Source organism: Elaeis guineensis, chromosome 9 (genome assembly GCF_000442705.2).
Source record: "Elaeis guineensis isolate ETL-2024a chromosome 9, EG11, whole genome shotgun sequence".
Taxonomy (NCBI): Eukaryota; Viridiplantae; Streptophyta; class Magnoliopsida; order Arecales; family Arecaceae; genus Elaeis; species Elaeis guineensis.
In genome coordinates this window covers 86,849,107-86,867,697 of record NC_026001.2, presented here as the reverse complement: position 1 = coordinate 86,867,697, position 18,591 = coordinate 86,849,107, and the positions used below count along the sequence as shown (strand labels likewise).

The window sequence follows — 18,591 nt, the reverse complement described above, 5'->3', positions numbered from 1 at the left end:
TTTCTTGAAGATCTACTTGCATCTTATTGGGGTCACACCCTCAATGCATCAACCGAAGTCCACACTTGGTTGGTATATATAGAGTCCATCTCGAAGTTCATAACCTCTAACTACTTATTAGAATCTTTACTCATGATAGCTTTTGAATAGATCATCGAGTCATCATCTTCAATGATGTTGATCTTCTTATCATTTTAATAATAAAATCATATCTTAGAGGTGCCTGTCGTACTCTATCTATCATTTAGAGAGGAGATGTATACTGTGGATGTACCTAATTCTTAGGTATTTCTGGTTGAGGATCATTTTGTAAATCATTCACTGATATTTCTGAAATAGTTTATAGGTTCTGAACCTTTCTGAATTCAATATTTCTCCCATTACCTCTTTCTTAGATAAATTTTTTTCTAAAAAAATGATATGCCTACTGACAAATACCTTCTGTTCAGTAGGATGGTAGAAATAGTATCTTTTAGTTTTCTTAGGATATCTTACAAATCTATATTTGTCTAATCTAATACTTTGTTTATATTTAAAAATATTTCTGACATAAGTAGAACAGCTCCATATCTTAAGATGTTTAAGAATATTTTTTTTTCATATTTTATATGGAGTACTAGTAACAAACTTAGAAGATACTTTATTTAATACACATGCGGCAGTTTCTAGGGCATATCCTCAGAATGACATTGGAAGATCAATGAAGTGCATCATAGATCATACCATATCTATTAGAGTGCGATTCTTCCTTTCTGCCACACCATTTAACTATAGTGTATAAGGAGGGGTCGATTTAGAGAGAATGCCTTCATCCTTGAGATGATCAAAAAATTCACTGGATAAGTATTCTCTTCCTTGATCGGATCGAAGAACCTTAATACTTTTTTTAGTATATTTTTCGATCATTCTCTAATTCTCCTTAAATTTATCAAAGGCTTTGAATTTGTATTTCATCAAGTACACATATCTAAACCTTAATAGATCATCTATAAAGGTGATGAAGTGAGAGTATCCTTCTTTGATTTGAGTTGTCATTAGTCCACATACATCTGAATGTAATAGGCCTAACATCTCTTTTGCTCTCTCTTTATATCTAAAAAATAGAGTTTTGGCCATTTTACCCGTGAGATAGTATTCACAAGTTCTATATGATTCATAATCATAGGGGTTAAAAATTTTTTCTTTGTACAGCTTGTTTATTCTTGACTCATTAATATGGTCAAAATGGCAATGTCAGAGATATGTTATATTTACATCTTCTCTCTTTTTTTTTTATATATTTCTATCAATATGAAAGATATTTTTATTTAGTACAAGAATCAGAAGATCGTTAACAATATAACCATTGCCATAGAATACATTAGAATAAAAAATAGAGCAACTATTGCCCTTTATATTTATTTCATAACCTTGTTTCAGTAATAGAGGTACAAAAATAATATTTTTAATAATTTTAGATATATAGTAGTATTTTTTCAAATTTAGAATCTTGTCCGATGGCAAGCTCAGCAGGTAGGTTCCAATAGCCTTGACAAGAATGGACTCTCCACTTACGTCGAAAAGCTCGAAGTCATCTCTCTTCAGTCCTTTGATTCTCTATAGTCTTTGTAATGAATTACATATGTGTGAACTACAGACGGTATCTAATATCCAAAAATCACTGGTCAAAGCACTTGATGCAAAAAATGGTATGTGTCATATACTCATCTTTCTGTGTAATACTTGCACCCTGCTTCAAAGTTGCAAGATAACTCTTATAATTTTTTTTCTAATATCCCACCTTGCCACAATGATAACAGGTGATATCTATGGAGGCATTCTTTGCCTTCTCCTATGCGAATATGGTTCGCAAATTTCTCAACTAGTCCATATAGTTCGGATCGATCAATTTATGTGCATCAAGAATGCCATATAATGAAAGGAAAGATGCCATGATGCAGAATTTAATCTATATAAATTAAAAATAATTATTTAAGTAGATTACTTATGCTAACACACATAACTAGATAAGATCTTTTGTCTAGTTATGTCTTTCACTATTTTATCAGATACTATAACCCTCACCTATGGTAAGTGAGAAAACCTAATCTGATTTCTTAGTGGGGTTGAGATATCTTAATTCCTCAAAGAAGCCTTGTGGATAGCACAATAAATCTCTATGAGTTCAAAAGTAGAATATAGAACTCTCAACAAAATCTTGCCTCTAAAATATTTATAGCCATGTGGATAGCATAACAAGCTATAATATTTTAGTTAAGTTAGATTTTTCATTTTCATATGGTCATATCTGAGTTAATGCTACTCTTATGGATAGCACAATAAAGCAATATATCTAAATATACTGTAAGCATCTCTTATGCACCAAAACAACTCCACATCAATCTTCATAGTAAGTCTTGTGGATAGCACAACAAACCTATGACAGTTTTTTAATATGGTATTGGCTTAATATAAAGGAAGGCTTTTGTAGTGATCTTAACACTAAGCATCCCAAATTCAGATCAATTAATCCAATTGGTCAGATAAGTGTAAGATTGATGGAAGGCTCTCCATGCATTTGTAACAGTCTTAATTAAATAACCACTACTTAAGAAACACTTTTTTTAGACATCAATTGATCAATCAATTCTAAAATTGGTTAGCTTTTGATTTTTGCTACTATGACTTAATATTTTTAGGAGGAATTTATGGTCTCAAGCACATCCATTTAAAACATTTCACAATGATGCATAATCATAATGAGCCAGGTGTGAATCATAATTTAAATCAAAACTACATGCTTTTCTTTGATTGTATTCATCAAGCAAGCTCTAATAGCACTATAGAATTACAGTGCACAGTAGAAGGAAATGATGTTTAAAATTTTTCATTAAAAATATTCTAGTGCATCAAAATCCTAATGCCCAGAATTCTTTGATAATAGTAATCAAAGCATAAAATAAATAAATAAGGTAAAAAAAATACCTGTATATACTAATGATTTTCACAGGCACACAAGTGTATGCCTCCAACGATGATCCACATAAAAAGTACACCAAGAATAATGCTCCTTCTAGAACTTTGCTTCAATAGTTCTAGTCCTTAGAACTCAAATAGCCTTCAACCGATCAAACCTTCCTTCAGAACCAAGTTTGGACCTCTTAGAACCTCCTTTAGGCTTTAATCTCCTTCTTTAAGACCTCCTAAATCCTTGTCCTAATAGGAGTAAGCTTGTCTTAAAAGAATAAGTCCTTATCCTAAGAACTAGAGTTGTAGGAGAGGAAGAGAGTTGACAAATCAGCCACCATCTCCATTGAGCATATATAAGATATGCCAATTTATCCAAAAATATTGATCCTCAACTCAATGCTCCTATGATCAAGAATGTTTAAGATTTAGATTTTAGAATTTTAGGTCTCACAAGCATGAATCCATTTATATCTCCTAAAATTATTTTTCTAATCTATGGGATTCATCATAATTTTAAATATATATAATAAGATGCAACTGAAATAATGAATCATAAAATATCTTATTTCATTTATAAATGAATACTATCATTACATGAGTTGAAAATTTATAAAAAAATTCTATCGCATTACTCATGCGATCGGCTTGTAGGATATTATTCTTTCACAAGCGAGGATATCCTAATCTTGTCTTGGGATAAAGTTCCTGATAAACACCAGCATGAGGCTCAAGAATTTATCTTAGGATAGTGATCACATCCTTCTAAGTTTCTTTTTTATTTTTATTTTTTAAATTCTATGGATCAATCCAACTAAGCCCTAGGTAAGTCAATTTAAAACTCTTATCTTTATCATATAGTTTACATAAATCTCAAGTTTATCGAAACTATTATTTAAATGATTCTTTATTTAAAAAAACTTTCTTATTAAAAGGAATCTTCTAACAAATACCACTTCAATGGTCCTCTTTCTTCGATTGTTTCTTCATATTTTGGTAAGATCTGAATGGAGGTGCAAGTATATAAAGTGGCAAAAAGTCATTGCTTATTGAAAAAGATAATGGGGTGCACCTTCAAATATTGTTTTTACTAGAAGGATATCATATCCATTAAAAACTCAAGCCATCTCCTCATGATCTTAAGTATGAAATAATCAAGAATGATATGATGGACCTTTGAACTAGCCTTGAAGGCTTGGCAATATTTCAAGAGAATAAAGTGAAATTGGAGAGAAGTGAATATGGCTAAATATTATAAAGGTTCTTATGAGAAAATTAACAGTAGGAAGAAGGTAATTTTAAATTTTGAAATTTGAAAGAAGCATCTACCAAGGGGTTCTTATGAGTTTTCATTTTAGTGCACTAACCCTATGCTAGTCCTATATTCTCAACTTCCTGCTCTCACTAAAAAAGTTCAGATTCGTAGCAGTAAGAGGCATGTAGATGATTTTATGCTTGATCAAGAGGAATGGGTCCTGACTCTCCTTTGAGTTATTATATCATCATCTATAAGCTTTCAATGTCTCTTAGTTTATAATGCATAAGCATAGTTTTTTTATTGTTTGGGAATGTGTCACTTTACCTCCGATGTGCTCTAAGAGTTGGATGTGAATGGTGAAGGTTGTTCATTCACTTAAGAGGCACATTCAAAACTTTCTGTATGGGGAGGATTGAGAGAGATCTCTTATGTTTTATGATGCTGGTGATAAATCTTCTCTATTGGCCTAAGCTAAGGAAGATTCTATGCCATCCATGTATAGTAGTTAACTTCAGTCACAAATGTAGGACACCACCACCATTCCTTATGGATAGTAGTAATTTGGTTGGAAGTTGTTGGAGGTGGATGATGTTGAGTGACAATAGTCCAAGAGCCTAGGACATGGTGGTTTCAGAAAATATATTAGTTTTTGAGGATTATTATTGTCTAGATATAACAACCAAAAAGGGAGGATAAATTAGATTTTTTTCAAAAATTTTATACAATCTTAAAACAAATATATGCTCAATTAAAGTAAACTAAATAAGTATACAGTGGAAGCAATAAAAAAGTACATAGCAAAATAGATGATAAATCAAGGCATAACATAAGAACTAGAATAACTAATGCAAATATAATAATTTATAGTGGCTTGGTGTCAAATCTAACACCTACATTCACTCTTCAAGCCTCTCTACTTGAGAATTTCGCTATAATTCTCTTGATTATGGTATGGTTATTTTAATTGGACTTATGATCAACCCAATCGATCATTTTAGTGGGTTCACAATCAACTCCATTGATTTTGCATAGAAAATCAATTAAAATCTTTCCAACTAAATCACCTCTAAACTTAGTCAATACAATATCCAATTACAGATTTAGACAAGCCTAACCCATTAGTTGCTATCCGAAAAAACTTGCAAAGAAATAAAATATACAATAAAAATTAAAAAGAATAAGAGTATAAGAAGAATAAAACTCGTTGAAGCTCAGTTGAAATTGATGATGATTGTTTGTTGAAACTTGAATTTCTTTCCTTCAATCAATAAGAGGCTTCTTTGAAGATTGTTGTTGATGTACTTAAAATAGCTCTCTCAATAAATACTCTTGAATGCTCTTATTTTTTTAAAGAATTGAATGCACTCTTGGAAGATGTCAGTCATTCCTCTATTTTCTTTTGATTTTCCACTCTTAGATCACTTCTCCAATTACTTTTATGTCTTAAATATACCTAAATTTAGTTAGAGAAAGTGTATTAGTCATTGGAGAGAACAAACCGACCATTGAAAGTCAGATTTGTCCATTAAAAGCTTATAGAAAAACTAATCATTATGTTGTCATTTATAGTCGAATGGACTCAAATCAAGTAGAAGCCGACTCGTATAAACTTAGAGCCGACTTGAGAGAAATAAAAGATAACTTGAGATCATATTTAAAAATACACTCTTTATTTTTTTTGAGAGAGTCGAGTCATAGTTTAACTTAGGATTGACTCTTCTACTACAAAAGCTTTCAAAATACTTTAAATACTTCTTCAATTTTAGGATTTATTCTTCTAAGCTTCTCTTTACTTTTTTAAATGTTCAAGCTTATTGTGCTTCCTATAAAATAAATTAACTACTTCAATAATATAAAATCATTAGTATCATACTTAAATATTTTGTACTGACCAAAATAAATCATTAATTAGCTGCTTATTTTTAATAAATTTGATTTTGTAAGTTGGTCATCTACTTTGATAATATTTTAACTAACATCATGATTTTTAGTGTATTTTGTGTGATGCAGTGATATATTCCATACTTGATTTTCTATACGACAGTTTTTTAAACTTAGATGGCTGAATAGCATCCTTTGCAACGGGTCATCCTTTTCTGATGGTTGACATCAAGTATGATAGTCCATTATTGGCAATATAGCTGACATGCCAATTGTACCAGCCCATCATATCATCAATTTGTTCATCTACCATTAGATGAGGTCAAAAAATAGAATTGTGCCTTGAGTGCCGTATGTTCCACTATATATCTAAACGAGGCAAATGCTATAGTGCTTCAAAAGTTATTTTTGATATTTTTATTTTTAGAGAATTTTGACTATTGGATTAAGAAACAACGGTCACAGATGGGTTAACTATTGTTTCCCATAGCCAGTCACGATCGTGGCTGGTGCAGGTAATTTTTTCAACTTCCAAGGTCAAATTTATCGGAAGGTGAATGGTTGGAATAGTAATTTTTTAGAAAAGAATGAGCATTTTGAACCTTGCTTTCTTCCTTGTTCAAGGAGACTTCCTCATTCTCGATCTCCATCTTCTATTGTCGAGAAGTGTTGAAGAAGAGGCTCTAGATCGTGGCAAGCTGACATTGGTGCTCATCGAAGGTCGTGAAGGTGGCAGCCATGATGTGTCCTCTTATCATTGGTGCTCGTTGGCGGCGTACGGCAGCAACCATGATGTCGTTGATTCATGATTCATGGGATCATTGCCATATTGGTCTTTCCTACCAAAGGACGTCTTTCCCTCCATTTGGGCATTGTTTCGATCGATCGATTATCCAAGAAATACCATCTCTAATTTTTCGCTGACCACCTGTTTGACGAAATTCTAAGGCACTTTCTGACCCACATTTTCTCTCAGGTCTTTCATCAAATGGTAAGTGATCCCTTATGAAATTCTTTTAATTCATTTGGTTTAGTGATTTACGGTTTATGAAATTGTTTGTATGGGTTTGTTGTGGTTTTGTTATAGATGATTGCAACAAACACTGTTGTGGTTTTGTTATAGGTGATTGCAACAAATACAATTAATCTTTAAATGATTGCAGTGGATGTAATACATCTTTTCATAACATCCCATCACTGATACTTTAAGATTGTTTAAAGATTATTTTCTCCGATTTTCTCTTGTATGGATAGGGCAAAAAACCAATATTTGGCAAGCTTTTTCTTTTTGTTGAGAAACCCATTACCAATCTGAAAGCATTATCTTCATCCCAGCACTGACCATGTTTGGCAAGCTTTTTTTTTTTTTTTTTCTATTGATGTACCTATTACCAATCTAAAAGTATTATCTTCATCCCCTGTCTGCTTTCTTATCTTCTATTGTTTTTACTGATTATCTGAAAAATTGGATGTAATGTTTTGCCTTTCTTCTTCTTTGTCTATATCTCCTCCTCTGTAAATAGTTTCTGATTTATAATAAAAACCAGGCAGTTGCTTTCTTGGCCTCCCTTATCATCATCACTAAAAAAAAAATGTTTATAGTTCATATGTCAATTGTACTTCCAATCATCATATTAGTTCATATGTCAAATCTACTTCTCTTTAGAGTTGTCCGATAAAAGAATTTGTTCAAGATGCTAGCAGATAGAATGTAGGAGTATTTTAGCTTTTAGCCAGCCAATATTTTTGGTGCTTTAGAAATTATTTGTTGGAATATCTGACCTCAGTTGCCTTTTAATTTGCTTTGTTTACCGACGTGGTCATTAGAGAAGCTAAACAAGAACATGTAGCACAGCCCCATGTTCTTGATAGTATTAGTGCTGGGATAGGGCAAAGGAATTGTCTAATTTGTATTTGGTTTCTCAAAAAATGTAAGAAAAATATTATCAATGTTATTTGTTTGACATGTAACTGAAGTGTATTTGTTGAATTCTCTATTTGTATTATGTTGAATATGTTTATTTATGAATTACGTAGGAAATGAGTTCGATGCAACATATAAGTTCAATGCAAGATATTGATTTAGCAACGATATAAGATGCTCTTCGAGATGATTGGCCAATGTAATTGATAATTTAAATAGTATGCAGAAGAATGCAGTGAAAGAGATGGAATTTGGTGGTATATTACATTTACTGACGATCAATCTCCATCGAGTTCTTTTGGCTTGATTGTTAAAAAGATGTGATCCCATTAAAAGATCTATCTTGCTCAACAACATTGATATCCCTATGACAGAATGGGATTTACATTGCATAGGAGGGTTGAATGATAAAGGAGAGGAGATATTGAGTCAAAAGCACAAATCCAATTAAGTTCTAATGGACATGTATGCTGTAGGTGGCACAAAAAAGATCACTATAAATTACTTGGTTCCGTGTATCAAGAATAGTAATGACAGAGATGAACATTTTAAAAGAAGGTTCATGCTTTTAGTAATAGGAGTTTTTCTTGCCCCAAGCACAAGGACTGATATTCCTATTTCCTACTTAAATGTAGTTGAAGATGTCAACTATATTCGTACATATAGTTGGGAAAAATTCATCTTAGATTTTTTCATTTCAAATATTTCAAAGGTATAGTTTGGAAAGGCAAAACATTTACAAGGATGCTTTGCATTTCTTCAGATTTGAATTTTTATATAATGTTCAAATAATCTTATTTTTATTTTTAATTTATTTCACTTAATTATTTGGCTTGAAATATTCTATATGTAATTCTGATACTGTGAGCACACTTGGGTTTCTCTATCTGGATCCGTCATTATTTCTCCTGCACATCCTCTCATGGGTTACTGGACAGAGGAGCATTATAGACATAAAGAAGAGTATGAGATAAAGCATGAACGGGGCAATGAGGAGGTGATAATACTGTTGAGTCTCCCTAAAAGAGAAGAGCTGCTGTGTATAGGGAGGAGATGGGCAAGTATGATGGTGAATGTTATGGATCCCCAAATAATATCAAAATAAATTTTTATGAGTTTGAACATTCATTATGTTTGTCAAACTAATAATATTTTATATAGCAGGAGAAGCATATAATGTTTGGATCAAATGAGTCACCGTAAGATTTAAAGTGCCAAGCCACTAGTAAGAAGTAGCCTTCTGAAAATTGTGAGGGTGTGGAGAAAGCTCCTTCTAAAATTTATGAGGGTACAGAGAAAGGTCAAGTGCAAGGCCACAATCAGTTTTTAGAGGTATTTACAATTAAATTTATCTCTTATTGTGATCTTCATTAATAGATGGAATGAGAAATACTTATGCTCGTTATATTGACAAGAAGTGATTCTTCTCTTTTCACGGTGTTTGTTATCGCTTGAACAACAACAACATTGTTTAGAGAGCAAAGTTGATCAAGGGATCTCACTAATGCAAGAAATATTTCAGGCACCATAAAACTTTTAATATCTCAATTATTAAATCATGTGATGAAACCATTTTTGCAATATGAATAATAATATCTACATGGATTCAATTTATTTTTTCATAAAAGATATTGAAGAGGCTAGATGACAAGGTGCAAATTCAACCCATGAATAATATACCAATTATGTAGGAAGATTTAGAGTTACAGCATGATATTTCTTTGACATGCCATAAGACTACTTCCATGCTGGTAGTAACATCGATTTCATTTAAGAAAAAGAGAAAGAGAAAAATATCCTCTCATACAACTCCTAGAACTTTGTTATCTACTCTAGCTCAAGGAGTAAAGGCAAGATACCAAAAGAAGCCTAGTTCATACGTAAAATCTCCCTAGATAGTAAAATCCAAACAGTGTAGGAAAAGAAAGTGGACAAAAATATTGAAGAAAACTCAATTACATTACACCAGCAAGTAGTATGTTAAAAACATCAATAGTCAAAGAAGAAATGCCCAACGAGCCTATCAAGATACTTGACAGTGTGCAAGTTGGTTTAAGCTTAGATACTCTAATGACTAAAGTAAAACTTTCATCACTTGAAAGAGCCTCTCTTAGATATATAAAATTTTATGTATCGTCCATTGAGAAGATAATAGTCTCTATAGATGATATTGAAGTCACTGCAGAGTAAAAATCCTGTCTAGCCAAGATTATATGATTGAATGATAATGTATATTTTTATTATTATATTTATACTTGTTATCTATAATTTATATTATTATTATTATGAATTTCATGTAATTCAGGTCATGAATGTGTATGTAAGGATGTTAGGGCTCCAACAGCAGCATTCCTCGAATTTTGACAACCAAAATGTTTGTATCAAAAGTGTGCATATATTTCGAGTGCTATCTAAATTGGATGAAAGTAGAGAGGATACTCTAAATTTATCTGATTGTAAAGTTCAGAGATTTGCATGGACAGAAACATAATGGATAAATTCAGATATAGTAAATATTTTTTTTGGAAGTCTATCTATTTTTGAAGTGTGAATATATTTGCATGTCTGTAGGTCCTGTTCCCCATGAATAACACGAGTGACCATTGGTGGCTGGTTGTGATGCATGTACGCAAGAAGGTATTTCAAATTCTGAACTCTCTAGATTGGGCCTCCATCAAGTATCCAAGCATGCTTCATAACTAGATAAGTTTCATACTTGCTGCAACATATTGTATATTAAGATAGTTATAATTCATGAATTTGATAGTCTTGATTAACATTATCATGGTATCAATGCAGCGGCTAGGCATACAATATTATATGAATATCACAGTTAAATGTTCACATGATTTGGGGGTTGTAATGGCTGATTTGGATGTTACATCATAGCCTATTGAGGTAATTGATTCTATCCCAAAGCAGACAGATGGGTATATTTGTGTTGAATATATCTTATGCATATATACATAATATTTTTTTTAAGTTTGCAATTCATATATGGGTTTCACTTGGTGTAGGTCTGCATATGATGTATTTTCCTTGATGCACATGCTCTATTGGAATGGCACATGTTTGATGCTTTCATTCTCACAAGTAGCAATACACTAACTAACATTATCAATGCGTGTGACTATACATGCCAATACTTTAACACGTGCTGATATAATGATAATAGGATGATATTCCATATCTTCGAATCCGTATACTAGCTGAATTGATTTTATTGAAGTTCAACAAACAAGACTAGATCAAAAATGACGTACTTCAATTGGTCAACAATGATGACAGCTGTGCTTCTCAAATAGAATTTTGACATGATACTGGCTTTATTTTATCTTGTCAGCTAGAATATTTATTTTAGTGGATATGCTATATAATATGACAGAGCTTTCTCTGTGTTTCTGTTTTTGCTGAAAAGAAAGCAATTTTCTATAGGTCTTGTATTTGGTTTTGTTTTGTCCATCAGAAATCTATTTTGGCACAAGAAATTTATGTTCTAGCTCATTGTATGTACCACTTAAAACATCATTGTAGCTCTAAAATATTGGTCCCAGCAACTCTGAAAATGGTTTGAAAAATGATTTACTCAATTTGTTCCTAATAGCTCTGAAATATTGGTCCCAGCAGTATGTTTGTTTTGAGTTTCTATAGTGTATGTTCTCAATTTTTGTACCTATTCAGAATAATATCATGTGTGGTATCCCAGAACTCAACTTGCAGTTCTCAGCATATGTGTTATCGTAGGTCTGCAATATTGTTCCATCAGCCCGCCAAAAATTTTGAGCATCCTTAGGTTTTAGAATAATCTGTAGGTCTGCAGTATAATTAGTTGATAGATGCAATTTAAACTATCAATTCATAATTTTTGTGTTTATGACAAATGGAGAATGAACGAACTCTTTGATAATAAGATGAACACATAAATCTGGCACTAAAATGGAATGAGTTAATAAGAATGGATAGTCATAATTCAAGTGGATGGATATCATTGAAATCAGTGCTGGGGTGGGATTGAACCTGATTTGAGTTCGGAGCATGGGTTTTGCGGTCCAATCAAGTGGATAGGCATCATCAGTGATGTGTTGTATGTATATGGGTTTAGTGGTCCGATCAAGTGGATAGTCACAATTCAAGTTGATAGGTATCATTGGTCCCAGGGTGCAATCAAATGGATAGTCACAATCAGTGCCGGAGTGGATCGAGTCTGATTTGGGTTCGAAGTATGGGTTTAGCGGTCCGATCAAGTGGATAGGCATTATCGGTGATGTGTTGTGAAGTATGAATTTAGTGGTCTGATCAAGTGGATAGCCACAATTCAAGTGGATAGGTATCATTGGTCATAGGGTGCAATCAAGTGGATAGTCACAATCAGTGTCAGGGTAGGATCAAAGTCTGATTTGAGCTCGAAGTATGGGTTTAGCGGTCTGTTCAAGTGGATAGACATCATCGATGATGTATTCTGAAGCATGGATTTAGTGGTCCAATCAAGTGGATAGTCATAATTCAAGTGGCTAAGTATCATTGGTCCCAGATACAATCAAGTGGATAGTCACAATCAGGGTCGGGATCGGATCGAGACTAATTTGGACTCAAAGTATGGATTTAGCAGTCCGATTAAGTGGATAGACATCACCGATGACATGTTGTAAAAGCATGGGTTTAGTGGTCTGATCAAGTGGATAGTCACAATTCAAGTGGATAGATATCATTGATCCTAGGGTGCAATCAAGTGGATAGAGCTACAACCATCTGCCAATTGATTTGGGTTCAATTGATTTGGGCTCAATTGATTTGGGTTCAATCAAGCATGGGTCCGATCAAGTAAATCATCCGTCAATTGATTTGGGTTCAATTGATAGATGTCATTGGTTGCAAGAGTGCAATCAGACTAACATCGACCTACACTTGGGTTCCGGCATGAGTTTAGTTGTCCAACCTTGATTTGGGTTCCAACATGACTTGGATCCAAACCATGATTGAGCCATTTTCAGCTTGATGAAATCAATTGGATTCAAATCAAAATTTAATTAGTGATACTACATAGAGAGCTCTTGAAATTAATCCTCAAAAATTTAGGCACCTAAAGTGGCCGTCATAATTTTTAGCCCATCCCTTTATTTTGACTCCAGGTGCTCTCTTACACCAATCAAACAAGCACTCCCCTCCTTTCTCCATGCATGCCCTAACCTCCTTGCCTCCCACCTTCGCTTCTCAAGTGCTTCCTTGCACCTCATGATCGATGGTGTCATCGCACCTATCCCCTCCTCCGCTCTCACCGACCCCATCCCCATCGCTCGCATTGGTGGTGTCGTCGCATCTATCCCCTCACCCGCTGCCTCCAGGTGCCCCTTTGAAGTCTCCATGCGTGCCCTAACCCCCTGCCTCTTCTCCTCACGGTGAGCCATCTTCTTCTCCTCCACGTATCTGGTTTACTCAAGTTGCCCATTTTTGGTGGTTTGGAAAATAGTTTACTTATTTTATTCCTAGTAGATCTGAAATATTGGTCCCAACAACATGTTTGTTTTGAGTTTCTATAGTGTATGTTCTCAATTTCTTTACATGTTTCTGTAGTGTTTATTTTGAGTTTCTGAAAAATGGTTTAGAAATAATCAGTTGTACAGTAGTATTGTTCCATCAGCCTAGCCAAAAATTTTGAGCATTTTTAGGTTTTGTAAAGTATGCAATAATTAGTTGATAGATGCAGTTTAAACTATCCAAATCATAATTTTTATACCTATCATAGGAGTGCAATAACAAATAAAATGAATGACCTCTTTGTCTTTGTGGAAAGGGTGTGATGAAGCTTTATGTTTCTAAAAAGCAAGCAACTTATGGGCATTACTTCTATCATTGCCCTGATTGGCAAGAATTTTTTTTTCCTTACAAATAGGCTTCGAATTATTCATCTACTGACATTGTGATGATTTAAATTTTGTAGAACCATGCTGGAAGTTTTGTTTGATTAGATCATTATGAAAGATCAAAGATTGTTCGTTCAGATGGTGTAATATGACAAGATCAAAGCAGGCACAACCTTAATTATAGAAAGTGGCTTCTTCTTGCTTGTTGTAAATGCAATGCATGTCTCGTTTTCTTATTAATGTTGGTAATACTAATTTTGGTTACATGCATTCTATGTGGATAGCATATTTTATATGTATAATCTTTCAAAATATTACCTCGAACAATGTATAAATCTATTCGTCATGTATGACATTTGAGAAGGTTTTATGTAATGAAAGATTAGCTTTTTGATAAGTTTTTGGATGGAAAAATCAGAGGCTGAAATTATTATGACTTGGAGCTCTTGCTTTATGGTATAATTTTTTCAGTTGTAAATTTCTTATGTAATTTTTTTAGTTGTAAATTTTAGTTGTTCTGAGGATTTGAATATAAAGTTTTCTCGATCATACATTAGGACATGTAGCTAAATCATAGGTGGGTCAAAATACTAAATGGGTAAAGTTTGCAACAATATTTTTTTGATTTGTGTGTGGATCTAGATTTAGCTGATGGTTATTAATACGCTTGGTGGTCCGAGGCCTTTTCCTTGCTTTGATTCTTTTTTCCTCCTATTTTGCATTTTTGAGGAAATTCTCTCCTTTTTATCATCAGATTTTTGGCCATTTGAGGTTTTTCTTAGATGACCTGTCTTCATTTCATTTACTGTTTAAAATATATGGTGGATTCCTACCAATTTTTTTAACAATGATCATAACATTATTTTATATACATGTTCATTAGGTTTTGCTTGTACATACCATATTTTGATCTGATCTTTGAAGCAAAGTTTTGCATTATTCTAACTTACTTGTGATCTCAAAATATGTAATTTAATAGTAAAAGACGCACCATTAGTTAGAATAAAATTCTCTTACCCATAAATCTGATGCATCTAATGGCATGTGGTTTTTAACAAAGAAATAAAGAAGTCATGCCAACCAGTCTATTGAGCAGTGGCGGTAGGACCATAACATAAAAGTTGACTATATTAGTAAGTGATTGGGCGATATATTATCTCTGGATAGCTACGTATTATATGATCGTATTTCTTGTAATATCTACATCGATACTTCCGTATTTCAAAATGAGACTTCAAGTACTTTTTCGGTGCTCCTTTGCTACTCACAGGAAAAGGATCAAGGATCTTATTAGAAGTAATATTATCTCCATCGAGATGATCTTCAGTATAAAAACTTACAACCTGATGATTATTACAAATTCTTAGATGCTTTCATTGATTATCTATTATTGCTAATATTTTATCATAGAGCTCTTCAGACTTGGATGCTTCATAAAATATCTAATTTTCAATTCTTATCAAATGCTGATATCTAATCGATTGCTGGGATATATGGTATATGCCTGAATACCTATTTGATGGGATTTCTATTTTAGCATTTTTTATCCAACGAGACCATATGCAGCATAAAGAAATCTTTGTGTATCCTAAATGATTCAAAACAACAAAAATATGGCTACAAAGTATCCCCTCTATTTGTAATTTCAAGCAACTGCATGTAATTTTTTCAATACCATCATCAAATATGCAATCAACCTTAGCTATAATTTCATCATCTTTTGCTATAATGAAGGCCAATGAAGGAGATGAATTTACAACATTGGTAATGACATAGTATCTTATCTTTAAAAATTTTTTTATAGATGCTTAAATACTGCAAAGATGTATATATTTGCCACATCCATTTCTAATTTTATTAGATCTATACAATAAAAAAAAAAATAATTATGATGCTCTACAATCATCATGAGTCTCATTTTGAGGCAACCTTAATACACATAGTTCATAATGATCAATGAGATCTTTTAAATATATCTTTCGATCAAAATATCTGTAAAGATTAGAGTTCAGACTCTCACTTCATTGCATACTTGTATATCCAAAAAAACTTATCCTTGGAGATAAACTGTAGCCCAATATTTTTTTATTTTGTATAGTATCTTCATGTATTCATGATCTTCACTGATCTCATACTTCACAACAATTTCATTCCATTTACTCTCAAATTCATATGGACTACATCTGTCAAACATTAGACTTCTAATATCAGATAAAATAGTGAGATTTTTAATATGATCAGGCAACTTTCTCAACATATGCCAACTATATAAGCGATGAACAGTATTTAGAAATATGCTCTTGATTGCTTTAACATTACACGGTCACCATCTGTAATGGCAGACTTGGAATGATTTTGATACATTACTTTCAAAAATATTGATAATAACTACTTATAACTTTCAACAGTCTCATTAGAAACAACTTTACATTCAAAAATTATAGTTTTACAATGATAGTTTATTCCAACAAAAAGAATAAAAGATATAGAATAACGATTAGTATGATATGTACCGTCGAATATGAGTACATCTTCAAATACATTGTAATCAAGACGAGATTAAGTATCACACTAAAATAAATTGATCAAATGACCTTCACAACCTGTTTCATAATTATAAAAAAATTTTGAGCATCTTTATTACATATCTTTATATAATTTATTGTCTCCTCGGCATCTCCTTGAAGAATCTTTTTTTAATATTTTGGTATTGAAAATTATAAAGATCCTTTGCTATGAAACTAAGATACTCATATCCACCTTCTTTATTCTCTATAAAATTTAAAATTTTATTTAGATAAATACCCACAGCTGCTAAGCTAGAAATTTTTATCTTTTTAGCATCATCAATGTTACGATGTAATCTAAGAAATAGAACTTCATCTATTTCGGCTAACTGATGATTATGTTCTTCATTAAAATCAAGAACAAACCACTTTTCTATATTTCAATCCAGATGAATTATCAGTTGTGCAGGACACTTGCATCAAGTAAGAGCCTATTCTTTTCTTTCTCTTTCTATTATATCCATATGCTTCTCGTCTCTTAATCCTTTCCTTGAGCAAACAAAACATCTTTAGATTATGACATTGGATTTCGAATCATGTAATACTTTATTTTTTCTAATGCTAAACCCATGATACTTGGCATATGTATTGAAAAATTGATAACCTTGCTCTTCTAATGAAAAGGTCACTAAGATAACATCTTCAAATGTAACATATTGTGGATTAATAGAATCATACTGAGTTAAATCTTTGTTAACTTCATCATAGGCATCTTGCTTTTCAACACAAAATTGCTTTCCATAAATTGATATGGTAAATTCACCTACATTGAATGGTAAAAAAAAAAATCACAAAACATGCAAAATTATCTTAAAATGAGTGATAAAAGAAAGATCGCAAGACGTGCAGAATTATCTTAAAATGAATGATAAAAAAAAAGATCACAAAATATGTAGATCATAAATCATCGTTACCTGAATCCAACTCACCAAACAGTTCACTTACTCAAGGGGGTGGAAGAATCCAGAAGCAAAACTACTGCAATGCCAGTTAGAGTAGGGAGATTCATAACCGAATGCTCCAGATGAGAGGAACGGGGGGCGACGGTGCCATCACAGGGAGGTCGCGACATGGGGATGCCGTGGGTACAGAAACATAGCGGGCGACGATCCTGAGGTGGAAGACGATCGAACATGCCAGACAAGAAGAGGGGGCGGTGATGCTGTCAGCATGGGGACACCACTGATATGTGGACCCTGCAGATGAGAGGAGGGGGGTGGTGAAGGGAGGGGGTCCCAAAAAGAAGGGTAACTCCTGCTCGCATAAGGAGGGGATGTAATACCTAATGCAATAAAAGAGGCAACTTTAGTAGTAGAAGTGATAGAAAGTAGTTAAACAAAAAATGAAAGAGGCTTATCTCTGTGAAGTGATGCCGGAGAAAGGAACGGAAAAAAATATCCTTGACCTTCTGGAGTACAAAACTAAGGCAAGCGAAGGAGCTTCAGCCCTAAGTGACGGCTAGTGTTTGCATAGGAAAGGAGAAGAAGAGAGAAAAGTCAAGAACATGATCTAGAGTACTCTAGATCATTTAAATATCAATCGAATAAATGGGTGGTGGGTGAGACCAAACCCGATCTGCCTTTCCAACCCGCTATGAAGCAGTGAGAGTAACCCAGGTCCAGCCGACAGAGAAGCATCCAACCAGCCTAAGTTGAGCACAGAAAGGCCAGTCCAACGGACGAACAAACCATCCAAATACCCATATATCTGATTATGCATTTTATATAAATTTTCTTGTAATTTCAGCTGAACAGCTGAGTATAAATAAGCTATAATAGGGATAAAAGAAGGCAAGTAATGAATGGTTATTTCTCTTCTAAATTTCTAGCTCTCTCCCTCTCTCCCAGATCTACCTCCAAGATCTCTCCCTCTTCTCTCTGAACTATCTAAATTTACACCCCCAAACCTTCTTTCTTCCTCTCTGCTCTCAATCCAAACTCTTTCTTTTTCTTCACTATACCTGAAATACCTTTGATCAGGGTACATTGGCTATGACATTCATCATCAGAGTACAGAGATGTTAATAATTTCGTATCAGAGTGTTGGGATTCTTAGATCTGAGGGCATGGACACCACAATTCATAGATTCTTCAAGTTATGCAGATCGGCAACAGGTATTAAGTCTGAGCATGAATTTCATTCACAGTAGATAGA

At 33.2% G+C, this 18,591-nt stretch overlaps 1 long non-coding RNA gene across 3 annotated transcripts; it reads left to right on the top strand.

Moving 5' to 3' along the window:
• The first annotated feature begins 6,719 nt into the window (after positions 1-6,719).
• On the top strand, positions 6,720-14,223 carry LOC105051148 (uncharacterized). 3 transcript variants are annotated; one of them, XR_833158.4, is made up of 6 exons: positions 6,720-7,076; positions 8,948-9,078; positions 9,174-9,341; positions 10,581-10,646; positions 10,809-10,907; positions 13,948-14,223. It is a non-coding gene; the product is annotated as an uncharacterized lncRNA (long non-coding RNA). The 3 variants fall into 3 exon arrangements; XR_012134516.1 differs by having other exon boundaries at positions 9,171-9,341; XR_002165493.3 differs by having other exon boundaries at positions 8,948-9,341.
• Positions 14,224-18,591: the final 4,368 nt, after the last annotated feature.